We start from the raw sequence: 13,979 nt of genomic DNA, 5'->3' as shown, positions 1-13,979 counted from the left end.
ATGAGGCTCTTGAGCTCCGGGTTGAGTTCAAGCCCCACATTGGCTGCAGACATTACTTAAAAAAAAAAAATGAAGTAGTTTAATAAAGTCTAAGATTACTTGTTGCAGTGAATGCTGTTCTGTTTTTTTTAAAGATTTATTTATTTAAAAGAAAGTGTGTGCCTGTGAGTGGGGGGAGGGGTGGAGGGAGAGGGAGAGGGAGAATCTCAGACTCCACACTGAGCATGGAACTTGACTCGGGCCTGGATCCCAGGACCCCAGGATCATGACTGAGCCGAAATCAGGAGTCAGATGCTCAACCTACTGAGCCACCCAGGCACCCCTTAATATTATTACTATTTAAGTCTCTAGATCCAGCACTTGAACTTGAACACAGCTCTGTAGTTTTTGCTCTATAATTTTTTTACTTTCTAATTGTTTTCTTCCAATAATAAAACCATCCTTTTATAGAAAAATTAGTACCAGTTCTGTTACAGTGTTACAATGATTATACTAGAAAAATGTCCCATTTCCTAATATCCCTTCTAGCAAGCACGCTGGAAGTTTGTAATGAGATATTTAAAAGTCTCGAAAATCCTAATACTTTTTTGCTAACAGCAGCAGAAAAATGCTTTTCTTAGTTCTCTTCATAACCAACTGTGAATTATGTTAATATAAACTTAAACTGCAGAACATTCAACATTAATTCTCAGTGATCATATTGATCATCAGATTCCAAAAATCAAGAAAGATGCCAACAAAAAAAAAGATTGAATGACTCTTTCTTAGGTAATGTGTGTATTAATCATGTATGCTCTACTGTGTCTCTCAGACCACTGATAGTAGTTGGCTGCAGTGGTTGTTGAAATGCGCACATTTCTTGCTAAGGATCCTTGTTTTGCACTCTGATATTTTCTATTCTACTGTGGTAGCCAGTTTCCAAGATAGATTCCAGTGTTCTCAACTGCTGGTATTCACATCCTTGCGTAGTCCTCTCTCACACTCAGTATGATTGAGCTGTGCAGCCAGTTGGGTATTATCTAAATGATGGTGTGTGACTTCTGAGGCTTGGTCATGAAGGACATTGTAGTTTCTGCCTTGCTGTCTCTTGGATCACTCTGGGAGAAGCTGGCTCCTGGGTCACGCATGAAGACACCCAAGCAGTCCAATGGAGGGGTCCACATGGTGAGGAACTAAGACATTCTGATAATAGGGCACCCTGTCAAACTTGTGAGTGAGCTATCATTTCAAAAATGTTATAGGGGCGCCTGGGTGGCTCAGTCCGTTGAGCGTCTGCCTTCGGCTCAGGTCATGATCTCCAGGTCCCGGGATCGAGTTCCTGCATTGGGCTTCCTACTCCGCAGGGAGTCTGCTTCTCTCTCTCTCTCTGTCCCTCTGCCCTTCCCCTCTACTCATTCTCTCTCCCTTAAATAAATAAATAAATAAATAAATAAATAAATAAATAAATATCTTTTAAAAAATGTTATATAATGAATCATACAGTATGTAGTTTTTTGGCTTGGCTTTTTTAACTCAGCATAAATCTCTGTGGTGGGACCACAGCTTTTTCTGTGGTATTCGGCTAGAAGTTTTCTGTCTTGCTAGACTGTCTCTTTCCTGGAACTTTGGCTGTGGAGGGCAGGTTATTGGGGGGGCTTTTTTGGTCTGCACCCACTGACGGGGGCAAAAGCAGGTTGTCTCGGCTTTTTCAGCTCCAAGTCTGAGATTATATGAGACAAATAAAACAAAAACAAAACCCCAGGGAACTCACCATCATGTTGTTCCTCAGATTCTAAGTCCTTTAGCCAGTCTGCGTGTCTTTTCCACCTTACAGAGTCTTCTTAGGTTTGTTTTACATGTTTTCAGTCTTAGTGGAAGAAATAGGGAAAATTATGCCTGCTCCATCTTCCTGGAAGTGGAAGTCCCCAGGGCTGCCCGCTTCACTACATGAAAGGAAAATGATTTTTTATGATGTAGCTTTCTGCTTTTTGTCCTTATGGTTTGAATATTTTAGTTGCAGGAGAGAACATGTTGATCTTTATCCATTTGTCCAACAAATAGAAATAAACTAGCTCTTTGAATTGTCCATGTTACTTCTAGTTGTTTTTATACTTACTCGGATGAATTGAGAGAAGTGCATGAGAGAGTCTGGAGGGTCATGAGCAAGCAGTCTTGCTCTGGTTCCTAAGGTATTTTTAGGAACCTCCTACTCAGCAAAAACCTCTTCCACCACTGAATTCTATCCCCAAACTCTGATAAAATGTTTTCTAATTTACAAGTTTAACATGGGCTCTATTGTCTAAGTAAACACAGGGAATGACAGACAGTTCCTACATTCCTTGGCCTTGAATTGTGCTGCCCCTTATGAATGACTGGTCAGTTTGGGGGAACTCAGCCAATACAGTACAGACAGCTTTCTGTAATTTCAGGTAAAGCCTTCAGGTTCATCCTGAGTGGTGCACAGAATGGAAAGTATGTTTGAATTAGCACAGAGCCAAAATTGAACCGGGATCCATTCTTCACACAGGATGTGCAGAAATCCTACCCCACCAGTGCAATGAATTATTACAAGATCAGAATTACCCACTTTTAATATAAAAAGACATCCCAGCTGAGGATAACGTCTTAGACCCCTAATGTCAGTATTTTTACTTGACTTCCTCTTTGCGTTCCCCAAAGGAAAACAGTGTCAACGTTCAACTGGATTGTGGGCTTTTGCCCACAGTCATTTGAACTTCCCTGTCTTTTTCTGCTTTATCTTTGCTTTATTTTTCAGAATATGCATGATCTTTTTTCTGTGATCTCTCTATGCTTTCTATTCATTTAACCTTTTCTATAAGAATACCTCAGTATATCCAGTTTTCCTACCCTTCTCCCAGCCTTCCTAATATCGATTATATCACAGTCACCTAATATTAGTGACAACTATTTTTTATACTGTCTTTTGTACCCAGAGCTACCTTCTTTCAGTAGTAACTGCAAAAGAAGCCAGAGAACAAACTGTCCTTGTTCTTCCGAGGTAATTTTAAGGCTTTTGTTGCGAGTGCTAGTCTTGTTCCACCTAACCCACTTTCTTTCCTTTTTTCTATTTCACATGGGTATTTACTTGTCTTGCTTATCAAGATCTGGTTATTCCTACACCTATGCGGTGTAACTTTGATCTGTTTATTTCTAGAACCTTGAATTTTTCTTGGCAGTTGGTATCTCAGATTCCCTTGGCTAAACTGATCTGTTTCCCAACCTGAGTCTTACTCAAGGCCAAGAGTTTGTGGAATCTTTACTGTCTGATTGCTAGGCTTTGGCTTATTTTTGAACATCCACCTCAGTGACTAGCTTTGGGTCACTTAAAGTGTTTCTGCTCTTCACCCTTCCTCACATAATCACATATGGCAACTTTGTGAAATGTGAACTCCTTTTTGTCACACTTGAACTTATGACCCTATCCAACTCTCTCCAGGCCTATGTTTACACTTGGAAAATTTGACTTTCCACATACAATTGATTATGAAACCCTGTCAATTTTGTGTTCTAGAAATTTCTAGAACCTGCTCCCTCAGAATTATATATAGGACTGCTTCAGCTGCAAATTAACAGAAACACAATTCAAGCTAGCTTTTCAAAAAAAGGAAACTTATTCTTTATTACTAGAAAAGTCTAGAGATTAATTAAAGTTAATTAGACCCATATACTCAAAACAGTTCATCAGGAACCTTCCTCTCTGGTTCCTTCTGTTCAGCTTCACTCTTGGGCAAGCAGAATTTTTTTTTTTTTTTGCTTTTTAAAACTTTATTTCAACATAACTATGCTTACAGAAATACATTCATATTGGTTAATAGAATGCAATTTAAGTTTAACTTATCCTACACAATTTGGACCAGAGACTTGGTGCATGGTTTAAGCTTAAAAAAAAAAAGGATTTGCAATCTGGTTTATTTTTCATCTATTACAAATGTATGTAAAAGATCCTCCCATCAAATGCTGCTAAAGCAGGCAGCAAGAACCTTGAAATAGTTTGGTTTGTCTCGGAAAAACAACACGTATTGCACTGTAAAAGTTTATAAAATTGGTACAACAAAACATTGTTGTAATGTTTCAATGCCAGTTTACAAAGATCAGTTAACTAATGGATGTTGAAAAAAGGGTGGGGAGAGCTTATGTACACAAATGAAAATGTAAAAGCTATCGATTTAGTTAAAATTGCATGTAGATTGCAAGTCTACACAAACCAAGATTCAGATAATTTATTGAATCGCAAGCAGAATTTTTTATGGTGGGAAAGATGGTGCTCTGCAGCTCCAGGCTCACACAGTGCTTACAGACATGCCTCTGGGTAAGGAAATTGGGGGACTGGGGTGCAGGGGTGGGAAGGAGACTGACTTTGGCAGGATTTGAACTTTTTTACCTTGTGCTGATTAAATAAGTGCACCAATAGATCATTACAAATTGTATTACAAATTGGAAATTCAATCCGTAGAGATATGAGCTAAGTAGAAATAATAAAAATCCTGTTAATTAGGGAGAAGGTGAAAAGGTGAGGACAGCAGTATCAAATACTGCCCAGGGTACAAGCAGGTGAAGAACTGAAAAGTGTCAACTGGTTTCAACAACATGGAGGTCAGTGATGAGTTTGACAAGGGGAAGTTTGTTGGGACAAATAGCCAGAATGTGGTGGGTTGTGAAATGAAGGGGAGCAGAAAGGAAGGGAGCACGTAGGAGGGGAAGTATTGGAAGACTGATGGGAAGGAGCCAGCGGAGTGAGGCAGTTTGAAGATACAGGATAGAGTAAGGCACTTGAGAAGTCATAAGAGGTAGGCCACTTCTTCCTCTGAAACAGGAGGGAAGAAACGAAGATTCATACATAGATAGATTTGTGTTATTGTTCTGGTGGCAGGAATTTGAGGGGGTCCTTTTGATGACTTTTGTTTCTCTATGAAAACAGAAGTCTGATTGCCTCAGATTGCCTGCTGAGTGATTCTGCAGGGCTGAGTGGGGAGGGATGTGTGTGTGGCAGAATTCAGAAGTTTGAGAAGAATAGAGAAGATTTTTATCTATGTTACAGAGATGTGGAGAATAGAAAAGTTAAGACAACTAGAAAAACATAATTCTGTAGTTTCTTTTCAGTGCTGAGAGCCCATTTGAGGTTGATGACCATAAAACTATAGTAGCTTCCATCTACTTGACTGTGATTTTTCTCCAGCAAAGCTCATGGGACAGTTGGAGGAGGTGGGGAGTTGGTGTTACCCAGGGTCAAAAGGACAATGGGACAATGGAATTTAAAGCTGTCTTCTTAATGTATATAGTCTGTTCTGCCTTCTTTGACAACATTTTCCGCTTCTTCCCTAGATATTCATCTGATCAAATAATGCTTGTCATTTTTATTTTCTGAGAAAATTATATATTTTTAAAATTTTATTTATTTATTTGAGAGAGAGAGAGAGAGCACATGAGGGGGGAGGGCCAGAGGGAGAAGCAGACTCCCCGCTGAGCAGGGAGCCTGATGCAGGACTCTATCCCGGGACTCCAGGATCATGACCTGAGCCGAAGGCAGTCACCTAACCAACTGAGCCACCCAGGCGTCCCGGAAATTATATATTTCATATATATTTTTAAAGTTTTAGCATGAAGTTGTAGACAGTATTTTGTAAAGAAAAAAATCTTCCAGATCTATCATTATAGCCTTATTTCATTCCTTACTTTCTGTATGTCTGTAGAGCCCTCCTGAAAGAGCCCGAATATCTGCAGTGGCAGATGTGGTTTTCTGAGCTTTGTATGGATCGGGCTCGCCAGAATGCATTAAGTCCTAACCCTCGTATACAGGTTATAACTTATCAAATGTTGGCAGGGATAGGCCAATATTCTGATATTGCTGCTCAAGTTAATACCCCTGAAGAAATTCATGAACAACTACGGGAGATTAGTTTGGAAGCGTGGGAACGTATTCGGCCGACAGGGGAGCATTATGGGTCATGGACTAAGGTTATTCAAAAGAGTAATGAACCTTATGTTGAGTTCTTATCACGTTTAAAATTAACTTTAGAAAGAACTGTTCCTTGAAGAAGGGTGGCTGGGAGAATTCTTTAACTCTGCAAACATAAACAGAATACATGCTGTTCTTGATAAATCTTGTGTATCTTTCTTCAAGGATGTTAGTTTAATCCCATTATGTGTGAAGGTACATATTGTTATGCTTATCTGATTGCTACAAGTATATAACCGCGTGGGAAATAAACAGCAGCATGCAGTTGCAAGTGCTGCCTTTGCTCTGCATCCCCTGTGTCCTGGTTCTTTCGCAACCCTTACCCAGGGACCCCAACGCACTAGACGTTGACATGTATGTATTTGCTCTTTTTTCTTGATTAGCTAGAGGTTTTTTTGTTTTTCCTCCTCAGAGAACCCATTCTTAGATTTTTTTCAGTTCCACTCTTAAGCCACCTTTAATGTTGTCCGGCCTCTTCCTGTTCCTGTGTTAGACAGCTGCTGTGGGGGAAGGACACATTTCACCCATGCTCGTACCTCTCATAACAGTGGACTCTGATGTCTTCCACAACCTTGGGGTTCAATTCATTTTTATGGGAATGGCTTAAATTTTAATGTGTGATTATTTTCCTTTAGACTCTGTAAAAGAAACTTAGGGACTTCATTAAATTTGCCCTAGTTTTTTGGTTTAGGACTTAAACGTATGGTTTTTCCACTTCTAACAAATTAGTGGAAAATTTTACACATTTTATAGGTTAAAGGACTACTTACTGTGGCAACGTGGGAAAGGGAGGAGATACCAAAAAGCTCTATTTTATGGTTTCTGAAATTGGAATTAAGAGATGATGTTTAAATTGTTATCCATCTATCAACTTGGTGGCTTTGGGTATGACTTGAGTGCAGAGTATGAGGTGGTGTGTGTACAACAGAACTGAAGAGGTGAATTTTCCTTCTGCAAAGATGTTTGGTAGAATGTTAGTGAGTGGGTGGGACAGTGGGCATCCGGGCATTCTTGTACACTGCATGCAGAAGTGAATATCATTATGGCCTGCATGAAAAGCCATTTGGCAACATCAAAAGCCTTACATATGTGCGTATTTATATGTCCCAGAAATACTGCTGCCAAGAAAGTATCCTGTGGCAGTAATATAGACAAGAGGGCAAAGATACATGTATATACGTATTTACTGCATTACTGTTTTGAGTAGAAAATGGAAACTGAAAATTTTGAATCGTAGTGATTTGTATAGATTGTAATATAGCTATATAATAGCTGGCGTATTATCTAAAAACAAGAATGTGTGTGTGTAAATGTATATATGTAATTATAATATACATAGTTTCCATTTAAAAACCTGGAAAGGGGTTTTAGTCAAGGTAGCAGCAGGATACAGATGGCACACTCAACTTGAGTAATGTGAGAGAGTTCAATATCAGGATTATTCACAAGGTGTAGGCAGGCTATAGAGAAACAACAAGGTATGGTATAGAACCTGGAGCTGGTGAGGGTGTGGAGGATGGGTTCTTACCACCTGCAGGTCTGCCTGAAGGGGCTGGAGGAAGGGGCTGTGAGGCAGGGAGAGCTATGTGGAAACACCTTTTGACAGGATTGATGACTTTTTCTAAAGGCGTGTAGCCTTCCCACAGCAACTGTACAGTGTGGGTGCTAGGGAGTGAGTGTCTTGGCCTCTCCTTCCACCCCCTACTCTTAACCAGTGTTCTTCATTCACTGAGCTCAAGCACAAATCAGGCTGCAAAGGGATTGTCTCCTAAGGCACAGAGCAGGGTGGCAGGATTGAGAGGGGATCTGGAGGGGCAAATAGAAAACATCCAGGTCAACAGAGGTATGCCACTATGTTAATAGAGGTTGTCCTGGGCAGTGGGATTATGGGTTGATTTTTTGAAAATGAACACATATGACTTGTGTAATTTTTTTAAAAGTTTAAAAGGTTTTTTTTCTTCCCATAGGCATAGTTTATCTTAAATCATCTGAAAATTAGGAACTTGCTTTGCCAAAATTCAGTTGTTTTGTACCTACACAGCTGAATGCCCTCTCTTAACCCTTAGCCCTTACTTACTTAAAAATATCTTCAGAGTTTCTTTAGTTAGAAAACAAAAAGTTTGCCTGATTCCCCAATGTTAGCATTTGGGGGTGGGGTGGGGAATTGGATTTATTTGGGAATTCTGATTGCCTCTTGATGAAACTCTTGGGACCACTGTGACATTTAATGTCATTATCTATAAAAGCAGCCTGAGTTTCTCAGAAGAAAGGAGCTTTAAAAAACACAATCTAATTCTATAATCCTGATAGAATATAGAATTTAGTTGGGTTAATAGCATCATTAAAGCATTCTTTTTTTTTTAAAGGTATGGGTCTCACCTTTATTTTTTTTTAAGATTTGTTTATTTATTTGATAGAGAGAGACAGAGAGAGAGAGAGCATGAGCTGGGGGAGGGGCAGAGGGAGAGGGAGAAGCAGACTCCTGGCTGAGCAGGGAGCCCAGTGCAGGGCTCCATCCCAGGATCCTGGGATCCCATGACGTGAGCGGAAGGCAGACACTTAACCAACTAAGCCACCCAGGTGCCCCACATTATTCTTGAAATGAATTTATTAGGCCAGTTTAAGATAAAATAGCCTACATTATGTCCTTCAGTGGCATATAAGGAAACATTTATATTATTGTTTTGTGAATACTGTTCCCCCATGGAGCAGCTTTAATATATACTAATTTTCTTCCTTTATTTTGAGAGCTTAGGACCTTGATAATAATGTATAATTATTCTAAAAATGTTGATATTGCCTATAGTTAACTAAAAAATGAGCAATGTCTTCGAAAGGTCTACCTTCAAGGGCAAGTGTTCTGTATAATTGACCCAACTATGCATTGTTAAACTTTCTCCTCTTTTTCTCAGCTATTGCTTTTTTCTTTATTGGCACAGTTTTTTAAATTACATTTTCTATTAGTGCCTTTTCTGGGGAAAAGATGGGAGTATGTGTATGGCATGTAAAGATGTCATCTTTCAAAACCAGTGATTAAAAAAAAAGCTTCAAGTCAGCCAGAGAAGAAAAAAGACATCGTATTAATTTCCTATAGCGGCTAACAAATTACCTGAGGAGCTTAAAGCAACCCAAATTTATTATCCTAGAGTTTTGTAGGTCAGAAGTCTGACATGGGTCTGACTGGGCTAAAAACAAGGTATCACCAAGGGCTGCATTCCTTCCTTTCTGGAAGTTATAGGAAAGAACTGGCTTCCTTGTCTCTTTCAGTGTCTAGAGGCCACTCATGTTCCTTGGCTTATGGCCCCTTCCTCCATCTCCAAACCCAGCACTAAGCATCTCTGTGATCTTTCTTCCATAGTTACATTTCTTTTTCTCACTGTATTCTGCCTCTCTCTTCCACTTTTAAAAACCCTTGTGGTTAGATTAAACTTACACAGATAATGCAGGATAATTTCCCTATTTTAAGGTCATCTGATTAACAACCTTTACTCTATCTGCAAATTTAATTACCTTTTGCATCTAACCTAACATATTCATAGGTTTCATGAATTAGAACATGAGTATTTCTGAGAACCATTTTTTCTGCTGACCGTAGTCCATTTTTCTGTCCCCCAAGTATATCTGTCCCACATGTAAAATACATTCATCCCATCTCAAATCTCCAGTTACAGCATCAACACAAAGTAAAGAATTTCATCTAAATCTCATTAGCTCAAAAGTCCCAAATCTCATCATTTAAATCAGGTATGGCTGATTTTTTTGCGTTTTTTTTTTTGCTTACCTCATACATATTACAAACAGAGGAAACAAGATAAAGATAACCGTAGATTTCTCATCTGACACAATACAAGTGAGAAAATAGTGGAGCAACCTATTTTCAAGTAGTGAGGGGAAAAAATTGCCCATCTAGTATTCTATACCCAGCAAAAATATACTTATTTTATTCAATTGAAAAGAAGGTAGAAAAAGAGGAAAAAGCGAAAAAGAACAGATGGACCATATAGAAAAAAACAGTAATGTGATAGACTCTAACTTAACCACATCATTGATGGCATTAAATGTAAATGGTCTGAGCACTCTAATTGTAAGGCACAGATGAGCATATTGAATAAAAGCAAAACTCAATAATATACTGCTTACAAGAAACACAGTTGAAATATAAAGACACAAATAGGTAAAAAGTAACAAATGGGAAAAGATATTTCATGCTGATATTAATTATATAAAAGCTGGAATGGTTATTGATAGCAAACAAAGTAGATTTAAGACAGTTACTGTTAGTAGGGATGAAGAATGTATTTCATAATGATAAAAACTCAGAGTATCATGAGGCAAAACAATCCAGAACATTTATACAGCTAGCAGAAATTCAAAATACAAGAAACACAAACTGATGGGACATCAAGGAGTAGACAAATGCACAATTATAGTCAGAAATTTAAAAACCTTTCAATGATTGAGAGACTAGACAGAAAATAAACAAGGACGTGAAAGACTTGAACAATCCTATTAACAAACTTCAACTAATTTACATTTTAGAAAACCCCATCCAAAAACAGCAGAATGCATATTCTTTTCATATGCAATAGATCATTTACCAAGATAGACCATATCTTGGGGTATAGAACATGTTTAAATGAGTTTAAAGGTTTTCTCTGTGGGAAACAGAACGCCACAACGACCACTGGTGCATGTTCGCTCAGACTCCTAGATCTCTGAGAAAACTCGAGATTGCAGGGTTAAAAATAACCCAAAAGGATCAGAGTGAAATGCCCTTGGGATGTGTGTGGTCAGTTCTAAAGTCCGCAGCAGCAGATGTTTAGTAGGTAGGAAGCCAGCTGCAAACAGCAGGCTGGGCACCCTTCCCCTCTTTGTTCCCTCGTCCCTGTAAACACTGCACTCCCCTCTTTGTTCCTTTATTCTGTTTTAAAGATTCTTAGGTGCCTGACTAATCCTGTATACATGGAGGAATGTGCCTTACTACGCCCCTGCTGTGGAAGGTATATAAGAGTATGGAAAATAAACCTCGGCACCTCGGGCTGTTTGTTCGGGGTGCCCTGTGCCTCACTGTACTGTCATCTCTTTTTCTCAGTTCCTTCGCTGCCCCAGGTCCCCGACTCTCAGAGGTCGACATTTCATGTCATAAAAACATATCTTCTCTGGTCACTATGGAGTTAAGTTAGGCATCAATAACCAAAAGATCTCTGGAAACTAAAGAACACATTTCTAAATTCTAGATAACCCATTGGAACAAAGAAGAAATCAAAAGAAAAATATAACTATTTTGAAGTGAATTAAAAGGGAAACAGAACACACCAAAATGTGTAGGATACTGCTGCTGAAGTAGTACTTAGTGGGACAGTTAGAGTACCAAGTGCCTACATTAGAAAAGAAGAAAAGTCTCAGAAGATCTCAGCTTCCACTTAGGAAACTAGAAAAAGGAAGAGCAGATTATACCTAAAATAGAAGAAAAGAGGGTAGAAATAAATGAAATAGAAAACAAAAACAGGAGAGAAAAGTCAAGGAAACCAACAGCTGAGTGTTTGAAGAAAACAAAGTAATCAACTTCTAGTCAGAGTGATCAAGAAAAAAAAGAGACAAGACACAAACTACCCATATCAGGAATGAGAGAGGAAATCAGTCTGTCTTACAGCTATGTAAAGGATAAAAAACTATTTCAAACAACTTTAGGCCAGTAAGTTTAGCAACATAGATGAAATGGAAGAATTCCTTGAGAGATGCAAACTACTAAAGCTCTCTCAAGAGAAATAGATTACTTGAATAGTCTTATATCTATTAAAGAAATTGAGTAACTCAGATAATAAGAGAAAAAAACTATAGACACATATCTCATTAACATATATGCAAAAGTTCTAAGTAAAATTTTGGCAAATCAAAATTTTGGCAAATCAAATTTGGTATATTGTTGAATTTGATTTTGGCAAATCAAATTCAACAATATACAAAAAGCATACATTGTGACCAATGGAGTTTATCCTAAGGGTGTAAGATTGGTTTAACATTTGAAAATCAACTGATAAAAATCAGCATATCGGGGCACCTGGGTAGCTCAGTCGGTTAAGCGTCTGCCTTCAGCACAGGTCATGATCTCAGTGTCCTGGGATCAAGTCCCGCTCAGGCTCCCTGCTCCATGGGGAGCCTGCTTCTCCCTCTCATTCTGCCCGTCCCCCTACTCGTGCTCTCTCTCTGTCAAATAAATAAAATCTTTTTAAAAATCAGCCTGTTAACAAACTAAAAAAGAAAAATCGTATGTCCATCTCATTAGATACATGAACAGTATTGGACAAAGCCCAACACCTATTCCTGATAAAAACTCAGCAAACTAGGACTATAAAGGCACTTCTTCAACCTGATAAAGACAATCCATGAAAAATCTAGAGCTAACATCATACTTAATGGGCAGAGAATTAATGCACTCCTTCTAAAATGAGGAACAAGGAAAGGATGTGTGTTTTCATCATTTCTATTCAATATAACGTTGAATTATGTTGAAGGTATAGCCAGTGCAACTGGCAAGAGGAAGAAAAGGCGTCCAGGTTAGAAAGGAAGAAGTAAAACTATTTTTTTGGCAGATGACATGCAGAAAACCTTGTGGATTCTACAAATATGATACTAAATGTGATTTTATCAAGGTTGCAGAACATAAACTATTCAATTAGATTGTTACAATATATTAAATAACATGTACTGTATATCATAATTGTATTTCTATACACTAGTGATAAACAATTGGAAATTGAAATAATATTTATATAGCATAAAAATATAAAATACTTAAGGATAAATCTGACAAAAGATGCCCAACACCTATATGCTGGAAACTACAAAATATTACTGAGCGAGTTAAAGACCTAAATGAAGAGGTGTACCCTGTTATGTATAGGAAGATTCAAAATTGTTAAGATGTCAAGTGTCCCCAAATTGATATTTAGATTCAGTGCAATCTCAATAAAGATCTTAGCACATCTCTTTATAGAAATTAATGAATTGATTCTAAAGTTCATAAGGAAATGCTAAGAATAAAAAAAGCAAAAACAAAAAGTTCATGAGTTAATATGACCTTTGTTCAAGGGTAATTATGGAGCTGCAGTAATCAAGATGGTGTGGTCTTAGGGTAAAAATAGAGGAATAAATCAATGTAACGGAGTAGAAAGTCCAGAAATATACCCACATTTTTAAGACAATTGATTTTGACAAAGGTGTAAAGGCAATTCAGTGGTGAAAAATCTTTTAATCAAATGGTTCTGGAATAATGGAATATCTAAATGCAAAAAATAAACCCTTCATCAATACTTTATACCATGTATAAAAATTAACTCAAGATAGATATAAATCTTGGGGCATCAGAGTAACTTAGCTGGTTAAGCCTCTGACTCCTGATTTTGGCTCAGGTCAAGATCTCAGCGTTGTGAGACTGAGCCCCAGGTCAGACTCCATGCTGGGCCTGGAGCCTGTTTAAGATTCTCTCTCTCCTGGATGAAAGACCTAAATATGAGATAGGAATCCATCAAAATCCTCGAGGAGAACACAGGCAGCAACCTCTCTGACCTTGGCCGTAGCAACTTCTCGCTAGACACATCTCCAGAGGCAAGGGAAACAAAAGCAAAAATGAACTGTTGGGACGGCATTAGGATAAAAAGCTTTTGCACAGCAAAGGAAACAACAACAATAACAAAAACTAAAAGGGAACCTACAGAATGGGAGAAGATATTTGCAAATGACAAATATCTCGACAGATAAAAAGCTAGTATCCAAAATCTATAAAGAACTAATCAAATTCAACACCCCCAAAATAAAAAATCCAATCAAGAAATGGGCAGAAGGCATGAATAGACATTTCTCCAAAGAAGACACACAAATGTAAAACAGACACATGAAAAAATGTTCAACATCACTCAGCATCAGGGAAATACAAATCAAAACCACAATGAGATACCACCTCACACCTGTCAGAATGGGTAAAATTAATAACTCCGGAAACAGCAGATGTTGGCAAGGATGC

General features: G+C 38.2%; 1 long non-coding RNA gene across 1 annotated transcript in view; it reads right to left on the bottom strand.

Annotated features, from left to right (window-relative positions):
- Nucleotides 1-13,979, bottom strand: part of LOC118356984 — a 56,300-nt gene that overhangs the window by 1,976 nt on the left and 40,345 nt on the right. The window contains exon 4 of the long non-coding RNA XR_004820071.1: nt 1,751-1,922. This is a non-coding gene — a long non-coding RNA (uncharacterized LOC118356984). The remainder of the gene's footprint in view (nt 1-1,750; nt 1,923-13,979) is intronic.

The sequence above is a fragment of the Zalophus californianus genome, chromosome 5 (genome assembly GCF_009762305.2).
Source record: "Zalophus californianus isolate mZalCal1 chromosome 5, mZalCal1.pri.v2, whole genome shotgun sequence".
In the NCBI taxonomy this organism is placed as follows: Eukaryota; Metazoa; Chordata; class Mammalia; order Carnivora; family Otariidae; genus Zalophus; species Zalophus californianus.
Note: the sequence above shows the minus strand (reverse complement) of the source record. Positions and strands in the feature narration are given on the sequence as shown.